Raw genomic sequence first — 22,014 nt, 5'->3', positions numbered from 1 at the left:
GCCCATCCAAAATATTCCATCTGAGTCAATGACAGTGTGGGGCTCGGGGCCAGCAAAATAGGATCACAAATGAAGAAAGTTGTTGTGGCCAAGCTGAGCTGTGCCTATTTGTGCTCAKGATCTGAACCACTGGAAACACCAGGTAGCTGGACTTTGCTCACCCTTCCATGTTCCAGACAAAGCAAAATCAATATCCTCCTGGTTGAGTTATGCCAAAGCATGGACATAGCCAGTTCCTGCAGCCCAGCTGCTACTTTTAAACTTTTCAAGCCAGGTAACTTGTTTTTGTGTCTGAGCTCCTATTTAAAGTCTGGTGTTTTCTGCTCCTATTTCTCTAAACCCCAGTGTGCTGTGTGAAGGGAAGGAGTCTACTAATCTGTAACTGAGGTCTGCAGAGTGAATTAAATGTGCTGAGTACTGCTTGGTGATCTTGCAGAAAGAAAAAGCTGAAAAACATAGAGAGGATAAAGAATGATCAGACTTGGTACTTTGAACAATTAACATTTTGAAGCCCTTTAAAATGGAAGAGAACATCTGTTAATAAAAGAAGAAAATGAGAAAACTAAAATCCCTAAAACCAATTATGTGAATCAGCAGCAGAGGCTYGGATCTGTCACATATTACTTTGAATTTTCTAGTAACTTCTAAAATCTTGAGTRCGGAGTCACAAATGGACGTGTTTGCATCTAAAGCAATTTCCAAAATGTGAAAGGTGAACAGCATGAACAAAGGCAGAAAAATTAATGGACGCGAGACAGGACAAAGTACACAGTATTTGGAGAGGCAGAGCTCTGAAATGCAGGGACAAACTCTGCATCTGGCAGGGCTYGCTCTGAAAAACCARCACCAGAAACTCTGCATCTGTCAGGGCTCGCTCTGAAAAACCARCACCAGAAACMWGCCACCACTGCACRTTTTCTCTCTTGCCGTACCTGCTGCCGGGCTCTGGGCACGTACGAACCTTTATTTGCCAAATATCTGCGGCAGGTCCTTGAGTAATGGCTGACCTAACATAAGACAACACAAGAAATGAGGAGCTGTGGAGAACTTCCTTCAGAGGCTGTTTCCCAGATGATTTCCATGATGGAAAGATGCTGTCCTGTTATTTCCCAAAGGAAGCCCAGCAGGCTTTAACTGACACTCCCATTTACAGCAGCTGCCTTCTGTTTAGAATTGCAATTGTGCCTCTCTGGCACTTGTTTTATTTTTATTATTTATTTTAGTTCTGTTTTCTAAGTCTACGGCTACAGATCCCATAAAATGTAGGAGCCAAATCACATTACTCACTCCTGACTCGAGGAATGCATTAAGGTGAATCTTGTGAGGGATTTCACAAGGTGCATTTTGAAAATACAAACAGACAAACACTGTAACCCCATTTTCCTTAATTCCCCCAGAGATAATCAAAACTCCATTGAATTATAAATACAAATCACAGTGGGATTGTGCCTGCAGAACCACAGACATAAGGGTGTGGAATATATGTAAATTTTCTGTATTTGAGGTCCAGAAGGTCAGGTTTGTGGCCATGGCCATAACTGGGTCTGCAAGGCCCACAGATCTGGTTCCATGAGTGGGATGGCACAAGGTGATGGGGGTGAAGGACAGATGGCAGAGARCAGTGCTTTTGCTGCTACCCCTCCTACAGAGAGCATCAGGTTGTAAATAGGCTGCCTGCAKAGAAAATGCCTCAGCAAATGCAGAGGAGTGTAAATACATTGTACTACACACCCCCCACTCTCTCCCCTCTGAGAGAGGAGGAATGGCTGGAGCTGATCCAGAGGTGTGCAGGGGCTGCAGCTCCCCTGGCCCAGCTGGCTACACCCTGCAGAGTCAGGTACAACCCTGGCAGTCCCTCAGCTCACTGGCATGGGTGGGACAGTGCCACTTGGCAGAATCAGCCTGGGAAAAACGCTGATGTTGTGTGGGATCTTATGAGAGTGTGACCTTACAGGAGCTGCTCCTGCCCCAGGTGCCTCTGGGGTTGGAAAGGAGCCCCCCGACACTGCTGCACTCCACCCAAGCAAATRTGACAACCTGGATTGTAAACCCATGGCTGCTACAAGGTAAGAACTAACATGAGGAAGGGGAAATCTTATTAAAGTCGTGCAGATCACTGGGGAGGCAGGGCTTATTTGGGTAAAATGCATTTTAATCTGATTTTAATGAGACTGATATTTTATAAAGGATGTTGAAGAACACTATTGGGAATATAGAAAAGAAAAAAGCTGTACATGGAATTTCAGGCTGCAGAGTTGGTTAGGTTCCATCTGAAAGTGGCAGCATTAAGGAGTTTAAATCTTTTAGWTTATCAAAAAGGAAATTGAGAGGTAACTTGATTAAGGTGGAAATCCACAGGGAAGGAGTAATGGTTACTATAGAATTAAGTGACTCAGGTTAAAGAAAGGTACAAAAAGAAGGAATAGCAGAAAGCTGAAGCCAAATACAGTCAAATGAGAAATCCAGCACAGGTTTTAGCAGTGAGGATGATTAATCACTGKAACAAATTACCACATGAAGCAGCATATTTGCAGTCTATCTGCTTTCAAATTGTGACCAGCTACCTTAGCCCRGATGTCTTTGGCTGAAGACAATGGTGCCAGAGCCCTTTCCATGGTGCYCAGTGACAGGATAAGAAGCAGTGGCCAAAAATTTTCACCTCACCATGAGGTAGAACTTCTTTATGTTGAGGGTAACAGAGCATTGGCATAGGGTGTCCAGGGATGTTGTGGAGTCTTCCTCTTTTGGGAACATTCCAAACTCACTTGGCCATGTTCTTGTGCCATGTGCTCCGGGTGACCCTGGGCAAGGGGGCTGGACTGAGGTCCCTTCCTASGCTTCCTTCCCTTCCCACAGGTCCCTTCCAAACTCACCCCATCCTGCTGTACACACTCTTAAATTCACTTCTTGATGGCTGGCTGGCTCAACTAGCCCAAGAATTGTTTGGAAACAAGTCTGGGCTTTATCTCACTGTTGCATTGCTAGCCACTTTTGCTGGGTTTGTTAAACACAATTATGTTTTAAATGTTGCTCAGAAATTTGGACCAGAATTCTCTCTGGCAGGAAACCCACCCAAATGCACTGAAAAAAGAGAGATTCCCACATCCAAGGCAATAACTGACAATCATTCCTCATTCCATCGCTCCTCAGCAGAAGTGGTACATTTATATTGTTAGGTGGAGTTACACAGAACCTGGCACAGAGTCCATTAAGAAATCTCATTGGCTCTCTGGAGAACACTCAAAGCACAGGCACTAAGATGCTGCATTTAGAAAGATAATGGATAAAGATGAAATCAGTTTTYCAGATGAGTCTTCCATTTCCATAGGGGTTGTCTTTATGGTTTCAATGATGTAGGGTGAAAAGAAAGAGTATTCACTTCCTAATGAAATGAAAAATTTCATTAATTTGGGGATATTCATTCCTTTAAGAGCTTCACTCCTTGAGTTCATTAACTTCTTGAATGTGGCTTGAGCTGATGCTGCCTTGCAGTCCTTGCCAGGATTTTCTTTCTGTACTCTGGTCCAGGCCAAGACACAGAGAGTTTGCCAAGCCCCGATGTAACGCCTGAGGTTTCTGAGCAGAGATTTCATCTTGAATGATGAGAGATGTATCCTCATATTAAAATACCCTGATATTCTCAGCTGTTCAACCTGGCTGACTCCTATAGCAATTACAGATCTCACTCTGGTCCTGCAAACCATGTAGCGATTACAGATCTTACCCTGGTCCTGCAAACAAGCCAGACCTTGGTAATTTCTGTAACTTTCAAGGAAAGTCATGTGGGGTCATTTTCTTTGGACAAATGAGATGTGGTAGCAGTTCCAGCTCATGGGGCAGGGGGGCCTGTGGGGGCAGGTGCTCTGCAGAGCTGGGGAGCAGCTTTGTGGGGCTCCTGGGCTCCTGCAGAGTCTCAGTTACTCAGAGTTACTACTTTTTTAGGGTAAGTAACCATCAGTGTGTATGAGCYTTCAGCAGCATATGAGATTTGGAGAGTCTTTTTATTTACAGCATCAAGCGTGGGCCAACAGATGAGAATAAACTCTAGGTTTACAAACCATGATTTTTGGACCTATTTTCTATGTAGTCAAAATGATCTTTTTATTGAAACACAGTGAAGAAGGTTTTACAGCAGCTTAAAAGTGAATTTCTAATTGTCACTTTTCTTTCTGTTSCATTTCCCTTAAAATATTTAATGCTCTGGGCACTGCATGGTGCTCTCTTAGTCTTAGTTAAACAATTTTTCTTTTATTTACCTTTCTGCGATTGAGACATGTCCACCTKCAAGTTGATTAAAATGTTTGCATAGCTTTACATTGATTGTGGAAATCATCTTTACTGTAAAACTCTGCAGAAAACAATCTCTAAAAATCAAACCAAATACCATTGTGAACTGAAACCTGCTATTCTTCCCTAAGCAAAATGTAACTCTGTTGAGTGGACGTTCTACTGCCACAAGGTCAGCAGCATCTGGTCTTTTGTATTCAAAGTAAGTGCCGTGGGATATGCACACGAAGTTTTGCAGTATTTTTGGATTTTSTTTCCTGAAACTAATAAATTATGAAAACATGCTTCCTGGAAGCTTGACTTTGATCTACAGAAAGTTCATCTATAATAAAGCTAAAGGAAAAAAACAGTATAGAAACTGATGATAAACAATTTTTTTTTGTTTATAAATTTATTGCTCTGTTTGTATCTGTCTATACATACACCTAAATCTCTTCATATGCATATAGATGTTTTCTATTCTTGTTCTATCAACATTCAAAAGCCAGGAAGTATTAAAGCATATTCTTCTAGCTCCAAACCACTGTGCTTATTTGTATTTCACTAAAAAACACATTTATGAGAACCTGCCCCCTTCCACCAATTATCTAGAGTAGAGTGGTTCAACCTATGGAAAAAAGGTCATGTGAAAATCAAAAGATGGTCTAAAATATAAATGATGGGAAGAGTATCTTTAGTTGTAAAACTGATAAATAGTAAATGAGATTTGTGAGTGAAAAGCTGACCCTTGAACAAAGACATGACGGGAAGAGGGTGGTGATGTGAACTTTTTTTCTTTTTTACAAGAACCTTAAGCATGTGCTTTCTACACTGGTGGATGAGGAATGAAGGAAGGAGCTGTATAACTACTTTGAGGTCCAGAAAGTCATGAGCAATAAAGCCATTTAAAGTCCCTGGTTACAAGTGAAAGGAATGAAGGATGAGGATGCCAGTGGTAGGGGCCAAGGTAATCATCACATGGCTGGGACCTCAAAAACAGCAAATAACATCAGCTGGAGGGAGGACTGGGATTGATGAGACATTTTATGGGAGGGAACAGACTGCCCAGGGACACAGGCAGAGGTTCCACTAGAAAGCTGGAGACAACCTTGGGCAGAGAAGGAGAGAAAGCAGGGAGGAAGGCTCGTGTGGCTTTGACCTGATTCAGCACAGGGGACTTACTGAGAAAAGGATGGCGAAAGGCACTTTTTTGTAATCAGAACTAGTAAAGTGTTCTTGGGAAGGCAAAGTGGGAGAAGATAATAAAGACAGCACACTTCAGTTCTCTCCAATAATTGGYAAGATTTCCACATGGAAAACAAATSTACAAAGAAAAGGTATTCCAAAGGGTTTGCTGGTCATCTAGGAATTTGAAAGCAAAGTATGCTGCTGTGGAGACTGGCTAAGAAACTGAACTGTCAGCTTTTTAGTGACCTGAAATTTTAAAATGAATTGTTATAGAAAGTAGAAAGCAGGTGACAAATGATGTTTATAAAAAGGATTTTTTGAGTCACACAGAGTTATCCTCCTGCAGTGCTGCTATCAGGAAAATTGCGAACATCATAGTCTTGCACATATTTTCCCCCCAAATACTGCAATCTGTAAGGAGGAGTGTGGCATTTGGAATGTCTGAAGTGATGYGTGTACAGCCTTCTGGGAAGGTGTTCATGGCATTGTCCTCAGTAAAATGAGATGGACCCGTCCCAGGGAGCACAGTGCTGCCAAAAGTGAGATGCATGAGCAAAAAGTGAGGTGCAGTAGSTGTGTCCTGTAGAGGAGAGGATCAATGAAACACCTCAGCCCTAAAACATAGCTAAAAAAGAAAATATGCAGAGAAAGAAACTGGATRTGACAGATAAAGGAAGAAGTACTGKACTCAAATTGCAGYGAGCAGGAAGAAGGCATTTTTTAGAAGATGTTTTAAGTTCTGGGATAGCTAAGCACAAGGACACTCTGATTCTATGAGGATTCTCAAATACCTCATGGTGTGGTAAAATATAGCCCCAAACCAGCACTTCTCAGAATGGGAATTCACTAATCTGCCACTCTCACTTGGTGAAGGAGCCATGGCCAAGGATTTTCTTCTTCCTCCATGTCTCTCTCATTTGAACCAYAGTGAAAAAAAACTGTAGGATTTCCATCACTGAAGTTTAAAGAACAGATTAGGCAGACATTTGCCAGGGGTTTTTCTGCCTGTGTGGGTTTGATACATGGTTTCTATTCCAAGTGCAAGCTTTCAAATTTCCCTACCAACTGGAAATTCTAGGAAAGGAGCAAAACACCCAAATAAAGGACACTCTTTTCTATCCTCAATTCCACCTCTGCAGCAAGAATTTGGAAGCTGTTGGARTCCGAATCCATTCAGCACTTGCAGRRCTTTCTACCTTACTGGAAGGCTATTTTTCAGTGTGCGTGGCAGAAATTAAAAAGTCTTGAAAGAGCTGGAAGGATTTGGAGAGAGCATCCTTTTTCAGAGGAAATCTGCCTTGTGGCAGACCTGCCTCAGAACTAAGGGTTCTGGCAATGTTTTCCTGGAAATCAGCCCTGCTCTGCAAGCCAAATGAAGATTCGGCAAATGTCCTGATCTGAGCTCAAGATGTTTAGAGAGAAATAATTCAGCCTCCAAGGCCATAGCTGTCTTCTGATGAATGTTTCTGGTTAAACTTGGACAGTTTGTGGCACAAGCTGATCTCAGAAGTTTAGGCCCTGGTCCCTAAAAATCTGCCAAGGTTGGTGATATGAGGGAAGACCCCTCAAGCCACGGAAGAACTACAAGGGATGTGCTCCTTGGAGTTTCACCACAAAAGCATGCTCCGAGCTTTCTGAAATACATTTACAGAGATGCTGGTGGTACCTTGCTGAGGGTGATGGTGCGGAGGGTGGTGGCCGTGCTGAGGGCGATGGTGCTGATGGTGGCAATGCTGAGGGTGATGGTGCTGAGGGTGATGGTGCTGAGGGTGGCATTGCTGAGGGTGATGGTGCTGAGGGTGGCATTGCTGAGGGTGACGGTGCTGAGGGTGGCAGTGCTGAGGGTGGCAGTGCTGAGGGTGGCCATGCTGAGGGTGATGGTGCTGAGGGTGGCATTGCTGAGAGTGGCATTGCTGAGGGTGGCAGTGCTGAGGGTGGCCATGCTGAGGGTGATGGTGCTGAGGGTGGCAGTGGTGAGGGTGGCATTGCTGAGGGTGATGGTGCTGAGGGTGGCAGTGGTGAGGGTGGCATTGCTGAGGGTGATGGTGCGGAGGGTGGCAGTGCTGAGGGTGGCATTGCAGAGGGTGATGGTGCTGAGGGTGGCATTGCTGAGGGTGGCATTGCTGAGGGTGGCATTGCTGAGGGTGGCATTGCTGAGGGTGATGGTGCTGAGGGTGGCCATGCTGAGGGTGGCAGTGCTGAGGGTGATGGTGCTGAGGGTGGCATTGCTGAGGGTGGCATTGCTGATGGTGGCATTGCTGAGGGTGGCATTGCTGATCGTGGCGGTGCTGAAGGCCGTGCCCGGCCATGGGGCTGTGGCAGAGAATTCCAGCAGAAATCCCCTCACAGAGGAGCCCTCACAGCCAGCACCCGGACATGAATACCCAGTTCAAGGCTTGACTAAAACATTTGAACTTTTAGTCCTCAACACAATTGAAATTAAAGGGTGACTGCTGACCGAGAGGGCCAACAGCCAGCTGCTGCCAGGAGTGAGGTTCTACAGGACCCTACCTCTCCATCCTCTGCTGTAAGTTGGCTTTTATTATGTTTTTACACTTTTACCCCCAGTGTTTTAATTATTTGATGGTCCACAGCCTCCCTTTTCTTCTGGAACTGAAAGAAAAGCGAGCAGAGCTCAGGGCAGCTTGGGGGTCTCCTTCCCCAGCAGCCCTCCCACACGTGAGGGGGTTCTGGCTGCCCCTCAGCACATGTCCCTGCTCATTCCCAGTGACAAAAGTGACATTTTTCAGTCCTACCCCTTCCATCAGGTGGATGCCTACATTATAGAAAACCTTACAAGTCCATAAAGGCTTTCTCTGCTTCAACATTGCTCAACTTCTTCCCAACTTGTACACACTGGAGTGCTTCTTGCTGATAATAATCCATGTTCCAAACAACAACAACAACAAAAAAGCCACAAAAATAATTCAAGAATACCTTTGTCAGTCAAACGTGCTTGTCCATATTTATGCACAGTTAATTGTCCGTSGAGAAAATATGGCTGAAAGGTTGCAATTAAGTCTTCTAAACTTCAGTTTTTCATTAAGAAAATATCCATAGGAAAAGCTGAAACTTAATGTGTTGAATTAGTTCTATGGAATCAAACCTTCCAGATATTTCCTGTTTTTTCATGGGTAAGATGGTACCATWATATGGAAGGAGATTGCTTGTTATCACAGCTAGTTTAATTAATAATTTCTTCTAATGTTAGATGTGGTCTAGCAACCAGACTGAGTAGAGTAACAATTCATCATCAGTCTGGACATTTCCAGTAAAATWGCAAATGGTTTATTAAAACCATGATTACTTCTTGGCATTGGAACTGCTATYCTGAAAATCATTACAACAGTCATTGATTTCTGCATTTTAAAAAACTTSCAATACTTGTTTAAAAACATAAACATTGTCAAAACAATTTACCTGAAAAATATTAGGGTGTTTTTTTTTTTGTTTTTTTTTTTCCACAGTATTGTGGCAATTGTGGTAAAAGGAGTTGTGGTTCTGAGTGTCTGCAGTGTGGCCCCAGTTCAGCACAGACCAAGGCAGCAATTTGTTTCATAGAGATGGTGAAAACAAGTGTCATTGAAATAGAAAATACTATAGCTGGTAACAATTTACTAGCTGATACCTTTTTGTTTTCTTTAGCTGGGTAACTTTATTCTTTCTTCAATGTTTTCTTTCCCTAAGTGYTCTTGTCATTGTCTAGAAAACRGCTTCAGTTTTGACAAGCTTTGTCWYTAGTTTCAGCTSTGGTCCTGTACAGTGGGGTGTGAAACAGTTTTAAACAGAAACCAATGTGAAAATGCATAATAATAAAATCAAGTTTCAGAGTCCATGAATCTTGATATGAAAGCTCTAAATTACAATTTCACTTGCTAAAGGGAAGCAGTGATTTCATATTTAAGGTACCCAAATTTTTTACATACGTTACTGTAAAATTAATAGAAGTGTTTTGGGCCTGCTACAATTGGAATGCCATTATTCTACACACCTCAATTCTGCCAACACCTCTCCCTGCCACTGAGTATTGMAGGGTTTAACCACATGCTGGGAGCTAGCAGGCACCTGCTGTGAGCCTTAACAACCTCAAATTGCTCTTCTATCAGTAACCTGGTGGTTATGTTGCTCATACCAAAATTCCCTCTTGACCATATCTTAACAGAAAAATGTGTATTTTGTGCTAACTGGGTGTGATAGCAAAAGTAGTTTTCCCTGTAAGCCTCTTCTTCCTTCAGTGAAAATGGTGTATTCATCTAAAAGCAGTTCTGGAGAGAAAAACCTTCTGTCATTTCCTCTTTCAGAGGAAATTGGGAGTGTGTTCAGAGACTGTGGATAAATGTAGGTGTAAATGCTTTTATTTTGTGATTTTAATGAAAGTGGTGGCCTAGGTATCTGTACATCCTGACAGGCTCTGTACCTCCTTCTGGCTGGTGAGGCAGTTAGGGTTTTCCTGATGCTGCAGCAATCCTGGGAAGGCAGGATGCTAACGGGATTGCTATGGAAAAAGGCGTTTTCCACATTGCTGCAGGAAAACACTTTTCCTTCTGAAGTTATTCACCAAGTGCTGCAGCAGAGACTGAGAGGACCYCACTTATCCAGCAGGGACACAGGCACAAGCTGCTGCATTTCCCAGTGCTGTGGGGGTGCATGTGCACATAGAGGTCAGTTCTGTCTGTCAGGATGCAGGAACATGGAGCACTGAGTCATCTGAAGAGACTTTCTCTGAGTTTCTTTAAAAATAGAAAGGGAGGGAGGAAAAAAAATATTGTTCCTAAGTGGTGGCTKGGAATTACTTCTGGTAGGGGCCAGATTGCAATTACAGATGTGCTGAGCGCAGTGTCAGCTCTCTTGACAAATTCAGTTTTTGTGCTGCTGTCCACAGTATCTATTTCAAACAGCTTGAGGCATAAAGTGTTCTGGCTGTAAGATTGAGAGCGAGAGTGGAGCCTGCAGATGCTGAGGGAGCCTCGGGTTCGTGTTCCTCACGTACKTTCACACTGATTGCTGTAATGAGGGGACCAAGTGATTTTAAAATCAGGGCACCACCAATTTGCRGTTTTTCTGCAAGCCCTATGCCCTTTTGTAGAAGTAGTAAGAATTGAAGCTTATAACTTCACCTTACTTTGCTGCTCATCTGCTCAGTCTTTACRTTCTGAAAGAGTAATATTGATCTGAGGACATTATTACAATTTTACTATTTCCTATCATGTTTTCTAGGCACCCAATTGTTTGATTAGATTTTTTTGACCATTGCTGTGCCTGGAGCAGAGAGTTTTATTGAGCTRCTCTGGATGATGCTTTGTGAATTTAGAGTTGTGCAGCATGTACAGATAGCTGTTGCAGACTGAATCTCTTGAATTAGACATCACTGATATTATCACCTGGCCTATGTGAAGAAAAAGGGGAGCTGAGGGCCTGAAACATAGTTTCCAACAGCAACTGGGCTTAAGTGATATTCAGAAATGGTAGAGGAAATGGAAGTTTATGCTTAGCAAAAGCCAGTTAGAGAAYTTTAACTAAATCTTATCATCATTTGTTTGATATCTTCACTGTTTGTGGGTTTCTGAAAACCTTGTCTTGCAATTAACATTGATCCATCCATAGAAAAAATAGTCTGACTTCATGAAACTTTTCATATGATGTACWTTTTCCTGCAAGTGGGTTTAAAATCTTAATATTCTTGGAGCAGGAWTTTTTTTCTGAAAGGTCCCTCACCATTGAGCAAACTTTTCAGGCCCCCAGAAAACAATCCCCTAAGACCAATTCTCCTGTCTGTGAACTGGTTTCTTACAAGGAGCCATGCATTCAGGCTTGGTGTGATCACTGTTTCATTTCYAAGCACAAAGTAAGTTAGAGTCAAGCTCCTGTGCCAGGAGTGGCACCCTTTCTGCTCTCCTGTGTTGCTCCTGGAATGGTTTGTGCAGTCTGCAAGATTGACAGAGGAGGATGAGGCTGTGTTTGGTATCAGCAAACAGCCAATAACTCACCTGTTGTTAAATGAGTTGCTGTTGAGCAATAAATAACAACCTAGAGCAAATGCAGCCTCAGCTGAACTGCAATTGCAAAAAGGGAATGGTTGGAGGGAAAATATCCATCAGAGGTCAAATAGACCTTTCATCAAAACATTGATTTTTGAATGCACTCAGAACCTCTATATGAGTTGATTCTTCAGATGTCATAGKAAGGGTGTGAAATACAGAGGAATGTGGAACATGGAAATGGATGAAAACCTAATATTTCCCTGCTCTGGCTTTTAAAGATGAAAAATGGATGTTGGGTGGCTCAGTGTTGAGCTGAAACACATTGTGCCTTGGGTGGGGGAAACCGAGCAGCTTGAGTCCAGAGAAGCAGATTCAAAAGATGACTCCCCAWCACCAGGAATGAGGGATTTAGGTTCTGGCTGTTTGCTTTTCCCCCCACATTGGGATCATAAATAGTTAAATGAGCTCTACTGGCTCTCAGACATTTGCTGAGCCCTCTGTATGTGAGACTCATCAGGGCTGAATAATATGGAGGAGAAAGGAAAATTTTCTTATTTCCTTATTAACTCCAGTCAAAAGTGGAAATTAAACTCATACTTGACAAAGAAGCAAAAAACAATTCTAATTTAAAAATAAAGACCCATGAAGCTTAAAACCACTGAAACACTGGGGTTTTTTTGACTTTTTTTTTTTTTTTTTTTTTTTTTTTTTTTTTTTTTTTTTTTTTTTTTTTTTTTTTTGTAAAGGGCCATTTGCAAGTTTCATTGCACTGTTATCCTCAGGTTTGTCATGGTTTGCAGCCTGAATTAAGCTGAAATTTGTGATATGCTGGAGCTGAATTTCCCAAGTCCTTCCTAAAGTGTCTTGCCTAGTGAGATGTATCTTTCTATCATACATACTAACATGTGGAGCATGACTGAAACTCAGAGCATTGTTATTTGAGATATTTAGGATGTAATTAGAAATAAGTGTTAAAATTTAGCGATGTCAGTGACTTGTTATAATGGTCTGTATGGTTAAGGATATGAAATAGTTATGTAGACCAAAAATTTTGTGTGAAAATTGCCTTAAAAAAAGCAGTTAGTTACGAGCATTTTGCTAATGCTTCATTTTCCTTTAAAGTCACTTTACTTCATAGGAGCCTGYATGGTGCTGAGCTTTGAAATTSYRATGAAAACAATGTTGATAACACACCAATGTTTTAACCACTGTTGGACAGTGCTTGCATCAAGGTCTTCGGTTTCTCACAGTGGTTTTTGGGGCCTGGCAACAAAGGGTGTTGAGGTGTGATGATGAGATGATGATGAATTTTTATGAGTATGCTCACTTGCATCTGTAATTTCTGACACCTGATCAGCCAGGGCCTGAGTGCCTTTTGCCTGGTTCTTCCCTGCCCTTTTCCCTCCTTATGGGACAGATAAGGAGAGAAATAGAGAGATTTTCCCCAGAAGCTCTATCAGAAGTGCCTTTACTCACTTGCCTCAAAGCATTCACCTGAATTGTGATACCTGTTAAAGGTGAAATGCTTTTCTTCATATGGCCCCTTCTAAATGAAGACACCTTTGTTAAAAAAGCATTGAAATAGGATCACAAGGCTGCTGGGATGCACAATGAACATACCAAAGCTTTGTGCAAAGTGGATGGTTATGAGAACAAAGTCTCATTGCTAGAAGTATAAAATTAAAAAAAAACGCTTGTTATTTCCCTGAAGAAGCCTGATATGAATCATCTCGTTGATATTCTAATGGACTTATATGGTACAACYATTCTGATTAAATCAGAAAAAGCATAATGACTTCATTATCAGATACATTTTTGTTCTATTTAAATTCATCCATCTATCAAAAATGCTCAGTGAAATACTAGAAGGGCACTCACTGGTTGCAAAACAGATTAATTTCAAATTCTAATGGACAGGAATTGATCTAATCATCACATCAAGATTCTTGGAGAATTAAAAAAGCAACCAAAACMCACTCAGAAGTCACATGTTTTACTTTTGGACACTGATAGATATCAGTAGCTACAAAATGTGGAGAAAAATATTTTCCCTTGCTCTGATTTTAAGGTATTTGTCTACATATCCATTGTCTACATGAAAGACCCCAAGCTTCTTCCTTGTTACAAAGCTGTGCTCTCCCTGCTCCAACCTCTAGAACATTTTGTTCTAGCTATATAGAAAAATCAAGCTTCACAGAAACCATGCAATTCCATGTGAACCTAGAACAGACCTAGCTCRTCTTGGATGAATGCAGAATTTCAGAGTATGAGGGCTGGTTTTTGATCTGAACCAGACACTCACCAGGAAAGCCTTGGCACCTGGGGTTTGGTCCCTGGACCTCTGACTGCGCTGAAGTGCTCTGTGAGTGGGAAGTGCCTGGGAAATGTCTGTGAAGGAAGGGCTGGGAGACGTGTCTGGTTGTGGAGAAGCACCTCAAAATGTGCATGGAAACTCATGAAGGGCTGGGGTTCTGGGCACTGGTCCTCTGCTGGTCACAATGTTCCCCTTGGGTTTTTTATGTGTGGTGAACCTGAGAAATCCTCTCCAGGAGGTTTGTCCTTGGTCATGTGAGCTTAATCCATATTGCCAAATTGTAATAGTCTCCAATAGTCCTCACCCTGCTTTCTGCAGGGTGGCTTGATACAACACTATCCCAGTAGGTGGGATTTTCAGAAGCCTCCTCTCCTTCCTTTCCTGCTCTCTGGCCTGTTGCAGCCTCAAGTCACCTCAGTCTGTTTCCCCAATCAAAMATGCATTTTTTTACATTCCTGTGAAGTTAGCCTCGGTCCCCTCAGACCCCTTCCTCCCACCAGCCAATTTCTGCCAGAGAGATTCTTGCACCATTTCACATGTTGCCTACAACCCACTCAGTGTCCTTCTCTCTGCTCCCCTAATCCACCCAGGATTGCTGATGGACCTGCCTTGTCCTGCACACAGGTTGCAGAGTGGCCTGGTGAGACAGCTCCTTTCTTGGGACACATTCAAACTTGCTGTCAACAAGCCAAACTGGGKTGAAGGGGAAGATCTCCTGCAGGTGAGTGTATGAAAAGCAGTAGAAAAGGAAACAGGCAGGCAGCAGATGAATCAAATCAAACTCCTTGCAGTTCCCTTCTCGTATCTGTGGATGTCTCAAAATATCCCTGAAATTTATTCCCTCATGGCAATACTACAGAGCTGCTGRCAAAATCTGTTTGCATTTTTCAAGCTGCTCTTTTAAATGTTGCAGAGCAGACACCTCCTCTGTGGTTGGCATCATCCTTTCTGCTGCCCTCTGATAATTCTGTTGGCCATGGTATGGCTACCTGCGCACCAGAACCAGAAAGTTCCTGTTCCTACCTCATCCRTAAATCCATGGAGCTCACCTGTGTAGTTGCAGGCTTTTAGCCTTGTTGCTCTTATCTCCTGCCCCTACTTCAATGCCTGTTACACTCATTTGCAATTACATTGCATAGAATTAATGTAATTACTTTGCAAAACAGATTAGTATCTAACACCTGTTCTACTTCTAACTTAAACAACTGCCCTAAAATTATTAATGAGGACAGTAATTTGCTGGTACTTCTCTTAGGGCTAATCCTTCCTTTGGTAGTATGGGTAGCAGCGCCTGGTTGTCTGTTTGCTTTTTTTCTTAAGACTGTGTTTCAGTTGTTTATAACTTTGTCTAGCTTCTAGTCCTTAGATGTACTTACTTAGGAATGTTTCAACTGAAATTATGGAATCAGAACAAAGTCTAAGGAAAAAATCTTATATTGTTGATGCTAAAAATATTCTTAAAACAATTTTAGCAGTGTTAGCAGGCCTCTTGGTCCTTTAAAGGTAACAGAGCACTGAACGGGTCAGCCTTTTATATGAGGAGTTCTAACCTCAGTCAGTAGCAGAAGTGATGCTGTAGCAAATCCCAGTTCAATCACAACCCTTCAGAATTTCAGTGAATTGATTGTGCAGTGGGGTACCTGGCTCCCCTCCTGCTGTCCCAGCCACAGAATTAATCTGACAAGTGCTGAGCATGTATAAAATCAGAAAACAAAAGATCTTGAAGGTTTGCATGAATAGGGATACATTTTCAYTAAATTAGCAAGAAACTGTCTGCAACACTATTCTGCTCCCTTAACCCAATGTTCCTCTGTCCATCCRAAAACATGAATGACAGCAGAAGTTCTCTGAATTGAATAGTGCAATTACTGAAAAARTAGAGTGAAGACAAGAACAAACCAGATTAGAGCTCCTTTTTAAATGATCTATAATTCTAGCATGGATGCTCTTGAAGACTATACATTTATGATAATTAAAACTCAGAAAAATCTTCATAGTGAGAATTTGTATCTTCATAGAAGATATGATCTTTCAAGTTGCAGCCATAATTTCCAGCTTTTGGATACGGCTGTGCAAGATACAATTTTTCTTCCACTTGTAGCAATTTGGAATAAAACAAAGTGCTGCCACTTAAAATTTTTCAGTGCCCTTTTACTGAGCTTAGGCCATTTCAGATGACATTTCCCAGGTAGCATGGGAACAAATCATCAGCAGGGCAGTCATGTTTAGCTGCTCATTAATGAAATCAGTGTTCTGAAGCATGGATTGGCAGAATGAACAAAGCTAAAGCAATTACTAAACTCTCTGCAGAAATGTGTGGAAAATTGAGGGTCTCATTTAAATTGTTAACATCTCACCAGTACTAGATTTGAACCCAAGAAACAATTAATTTGATCATCTGCCATACATACTAATTATAATGATGCTGGAACAGTTGAGAAGAGACKTCCCAGTTGGTGTGAAAAGAGATAGGGAAATAATGTAATATACAGTTGGTAGTGTATTGAATCACTTTCCCTCCTGAGCATCACTTGCCCCACTTGGTGGGAGGGAGAGCCCACAGTGGAGGAGCAAAAGGAGGACACACAGGAGATGTCACTGGACTGCACTTCCCTGCATGTGCCTCGATTGCTGTCACTGGTGCTGCTCTCTGAGCAGTGGGCAGCGAGCCTTTCCCACATGTGGGTTTCCYTCTCACCAGCTACCAACCCAAAGTCCTCTCCAGGAGAGCAGGGTTGGCATTACTAATGTCTCACACCACACCAGCCAAGTCATTCATTTTCTGATTAACAGCAGTTCTTACAAAAAGAGACTAAACTGTGCATTACTTTGAACATAAATCTAGGGCAGTGGCACTAAATTGGGTAGGAGCGAGTAAAACAGCCCGACTGACGCTCACACCTTGCTAACAGGCCATTTAGATAGGCAGGACATAATTTTTGAGCAGCCTGAAATAAATCTGTGGTGTATATAGTTTCCAAAATGCCTACATTATCTATTGCCTAATCAGTAGTTGTATAAGAAATCACTGTGGTTATTGGAGCATAGGAAACAGCTTTACTGCTTCCATTAAGAAGTACCATTATGCTATAGCAACGCATTATCTTCATAAATCATTTGTACTGGGAATATATTTGTCAGGTTTCAAACAGATTGTGTAATTATCACATAATTTTATTTCAAGGGTTCGTAACAGGGAATTAGACATGACATTTGGTAATATAAACAGTGCACTTGACTCTCATAGCAGTTAGCCATAAATGTTTAARGAATTTGGCTCTAAAGGATTTTTAYAATGCTTTGACAACAGGTTCTCAGAATTCATATTGTGCATATAACATATATAACAGCAGCTTGTGAGATACTGAATCAGGGAGGGTGTGTGACAAATGTTATAAAGTGAGCACAAGTGCTTTGCAGTGTGCCAGAGCTGCCAACATGTTGTCCAYGATACTTCTGGTGGAAAAAGTTATGAAGATAAAAAGAAACCTAGGAAAGGTTAGAACTCTAATAAAACTTCTTATATTTGTTACAGAGAACCTCTAAAATGTGGAAGCTTCAGAAATATGAGAGGTAATGGACCGGTGGCACAGTGTCAGTGTTAATGATGTCTGTCAATGTGTTAATTTTCTTTTGTACCTGGAACATGTTTTGAGAAACACATCACTGGTATARCAAAAGAACAGTGATTTGTCATGYTCAGCTGTATGACGTGCTGTGAMATTGAGCACTGTCCAGAATCTTTTYTCCTATGAGTATTAGAACCTCCAGTATCTTAAGGAGCTCTAATATGGCTTATGGGGTCTTGTAATTTCACTTATTTGCTGAAGTTTAGCAGGTTRCTTGATTTCATAACTGCTCAATTTGCTCTTCTGCAAAATGAATGTGAAATCCTTTGCCTCCTGTGGGTGTCCAGAGAAGCCAAACTAAGTGAAATTTTCTGATAACTAAGTGTAAATGCAGTYTTGTTTTCACAATGCAACAATGCTGTGTGGCATGTTGACAAAGGAAAAGTTATGTCTGGAAACAGCAAGCACTTTTCCCAGCTCCCAAGCCAACTATAAGGCTGGATAGCCACACTCGTTACCAAGCACATCCTGCTTTCTGATTATTGTATTTCATTGCTGAGTTGGAATGCACAATCTTTCCAAAGTAAATTTCCTCTGCTTATTCTCCCAGTAGTCCTTTAAATCTCTGATCCGTAACTAGGGAGCTACTATCTCTGAAATTGATATGTTTTTCTGAAATGTTATGATGAATTGGGTATTTTTTTAATAATCCTAAAATAGGGATTGATATCAAAACAGGCATCTGTTGTTGGACTGAACCCACTGGAGTGACAGCAGGGTGCAAATAAAAATGACCRTTATTAAGCCTTTTTCTAGATAAGTTTTGCTTGTAAATCATGGCCTTCAAACTTCTGAACTGTTCCTGCATCATGTGGTAAACACTAGTTGTTCCATACCACTCAGCATTTAAAATTTAAATAGCATTGACCTAAATTATCACTATAGTTTTACGTAATACAACTCTAACAGAAAAGGATTTTCCTCCTTTACATTTAGATAGATGTTTTAATACCTTAAGTAGTGATAAAAGAGTTGTGCATTGAATAGCTGAATTTTTCCAAATACAGTCATTTGAGGAGAGAGTACTTTTGCAGTGGTGTTCTGGACAACTTGCTTTTCATTCTGTCCCTACCTGATCTTACCTGGTCTTCAAGGACAGGATTCTTTCTGCTATACATTGCTATACATTGCTATACATTGCTATACATTGCTATACATTGCTATACATTGCTATACATTGCTATACATTCAAGTGGCACAGGATGAATATGGCTCAGGAAATAGTAGGAAGTTCACACATCTCTCACTGCCTCTGACTGCTGGCATTATTTGTGCAGCTTTTGTTATTCAGAAATGCAGATCATAGCTGGCTGCTGCTGAGGCTTTCACTAGTTCATTGTTTACCCAAGGCAACTTGTTTTTACTTCTGTCACTGTCAATTACTGCAAAATCCATTATCCTCATGATTAACAAGTGGGCTTTATTTCTGTTGAAAGGCTGTGGCAAGGAACTTGGGAGCTTAGCAAATTGGGTTGATTACAGGAGTGACACASGGGTGATGTCCTTGACACCAACATACAGATTGTGACACTGCCAAGCTCTTTATGTCTGATTAACTGAGCAAAGGCCTTYTGAGAAACAGTGCATCCTCAAGGCATTACAACTTGCATTTTTAATATATCGTTCCGATCACCACTCTGGAAAGACAGTTTGTATTTTATTTTTAAAAAAGCAAGTAATAGACAACTTGATGGCAGAACTTTTAAGTGAGATAGCTGCAGCTAATGAGAAACAAGCTATAGCTGCATAACTGGTCGTTCTATTTTTTCAAGCTTATATTGCATTTAATTTTATATAAAATCTCATAATAGGTGGTAACCCTCTGTCTTCCAGCAATAACCACTGGGCAAAAGAAACTCCAAAGTTACTTAAACCAAGCGTTTAAAGGGAGTGATTTAAAAAAAATCTTGACAGTCTGTTTAAGGGATATGACAAATAAAACTACTGTAATAAAAATGTGTAGTTACATACTTGCAAACAGRATCACAAACAGTATCTGCTCTGGGAATCTAAAATGTGAAGAAACACTAGTATTTGGCCAGTCTGATAGAGATAAGCCTTTCCCTATCTCATTGAAAATCTTTATTCATTGCACTCCATGTGAACTGTAGTGTGGGGTCAGGGAAAAAGATTGTAGTGCTGAACCCTTCCTTTGTTACCTAACCAGTGAGGAAGCACTTGGGTAAACCAGTCATGTATAGGGTGGATGTGTTCACGCATTTCTTGCTGTACCTTCACTCAAGTACTTGAAACTTTGTCAAGACCAGGGCAGATTTATAGAAGCACTTTGTAACTGTAAAAGGGACTGCAATACTTGGTTTGGATACCTCCCATAGGACTTTAGACAAGGAAGGTGAACGTTGAAAATGTAAAAAGACCCTGCAGACCAGAGGGAAGAGAGATTGRAGTGACTACACAGTCACTGTTGGGGTCTTAATTGGCTCTCCAACATAACATGAGCCTTTTCCACAGTGACAAGCAATCTTCTCAGGTGTAAAGTTGCAAAGGCAGTTATTGATATTAAAGCAATCAGCATCATTGTTGTTAGCTTGGAAAGCAACACTGTCTCTGGGAAAACTAAAGCTTGGAAAGCTTTGCCACTGTCTCTGGGAAAACTAAATGAGTTTGTTGTAATTGCTAATTCTAAACATTAGTGGATTTTCTTCAGCAGTTTAGAGGGAAGAACATTTAATAAAATCCCAGACTTTTTCTTTGAACTAGTGATTAGTTTTKGTATGTGGATTTAAATTAAGACAATGAACAATATATGACTTGATCATTCTAATTTTTGTTCTGTATTTCAAGTTAGTTGGAGACATTTTAGCTTGAAAGCAGACTGCAGAATTTATTGTCCCTGTAAAGGCATTATTTAATTAATCTCCATATGCTATAAGTGGAGCAACAAGCAYATGCTTCATGATATACCAAATGTATTTCAGTTCTTGTGTAACAYGTTAAAGTAGGAAAAAAAATTGTGTCCTAATTTGCTGTTGGAGCAGTCAGTGCTAGACTTGTTAGACTCGTTCTTGATCTTAAAATTAGACTTTAAGTTCCCCTTGTTTGCATTCCCAATATCATGGATCTCAGTTATGCTTAACATGCTGACATGTGTGTATAGCAGCTCCATGTTGAGTCTCAGTGCCATTTTTCCCTCCAGTGAGAATGGTGAGGACCACCTTTGCTTTGTGGGACCCAACAGTGCTTTTAAAGATGATTTATGCAGGGAAAATCTTGTGCCATATATCCAAAGAATGCAATGTGAGCTGTCTATTWGTAGGGTTTTCATTCTGTTACATARTGATATGTATTTAGAAGCATTTGCTTTAGTGAAGATAGAAGTCTATTGTGTAAATCTGTTTATGGAAATAAATTATATAGATAAAAATACCAGGAGCATTGCTTCTAACTACATTTAATCGAAAAAACAACCAACAACCCAGCCATTTTAAATGTATTTGTTTTGAAGTAGATAGCCATAAACAGACTAAAAGCTTTTATTAGCTCAGTCTATACAATGAGTTGGCAATCGAAAAATTGACGGAACAGATTACTCAGGGACATATAATACAATAGAATAGTGTGCAAAATAAATCTTGAAGAGAAATAGGAGCTAAGATATAAAATTATGGCTGAAGATGAAACTTTAAATGACAACAACCTTTTACAAGAAGCAGCATATGCTGAATTTCTATTCTTTTAATGGAATCTCTGGATATAGATATTCTCACATTGGATTTTCTGTTTTGCACTGCCTGTACTGTGGAGCAACATTTGCTGTTGCTGGAAACAAGCCCTTCCACAACCACTGGGAGAGGAAGAAACATAATGATGAGATTCAGATGAATTATGCCAAMGAATTTATGGAAATACTTATTACTTTTGGTAATGAATCAGGTTTGTCACTGGTTGCTTAACTTTAGAATTTATTTTCTAAAATGATCCACRGTTTATTGGCAAGATGGTATTAAACAGCAGTTCCAGGTTTGCAAGTTGTGTGTTTGACTCTGGAAAAGTGGCACCAACAGTGCATGTTTGCAACTGAAGAAAAAACATGAGTATTTATCCAGTCAAACGTTTCATCTGATTAGTGCTAATCAATCCAGCAAGGGGGAATTAGTAAGATGTGGTTAAATGTTATAAAGTTTCATTTAAAATGAAATGCAACCAGAAAATACATTAAAAGAARTACTGAGATTTAATTTGGCAAAATCCTTGAGCAAATAATTAACCTCTTACACACTTACTTTTCTCTTTCTACAACAAAATCTCTCAAAGCATCATTATGGAATCCTTGTTTCTTTCAGTGCATTGAATTAAGCTGTATTTTGCATCACTGGGGCATTTCTTCTGGAAAAGGTGTTCTTTAACCTTTTGGATTGTTGCTTTCTGAATACAGGGATTTTGCAGCTTTGCAAAAGTTGTCAGAGCTCCTCTTGCACTCCAGTGCAAATTGACTCCCCTGCAAGCAGCTGCTTTACTGAATGACTCAATCTCTGAAAACAGTGGGCTTTTTGTAAACATTTCTTAAATTACCTGGTGAAACATGAAGAYAAATAAGGTGAGTGAGGCATATACCCTTTATTCCTGCAGTGAAAGCAGCTGGTTACAGATTTAAGAAAATGAGGAGTTGTGTTTT

The sequence above is a fragment of the Malurus melanocephalus genome, unplaced genomic scaffold (genome assembly GCF_030028575.1).
Source record: "Malurus melanocephalus ecotype Western Australia unplaced genomic scaffold, MMel_1.1 scaffold_67, whole genome shotgun sequence".
Lineage (NCBI taxonomy): Eukaryota > Metazoa > Chordata > Aves > Passeriformes > Maluridae > Malurus > Malurus melanocephalus.
This window is presented reverse-complemented; position numbering follows the sequence as displayed.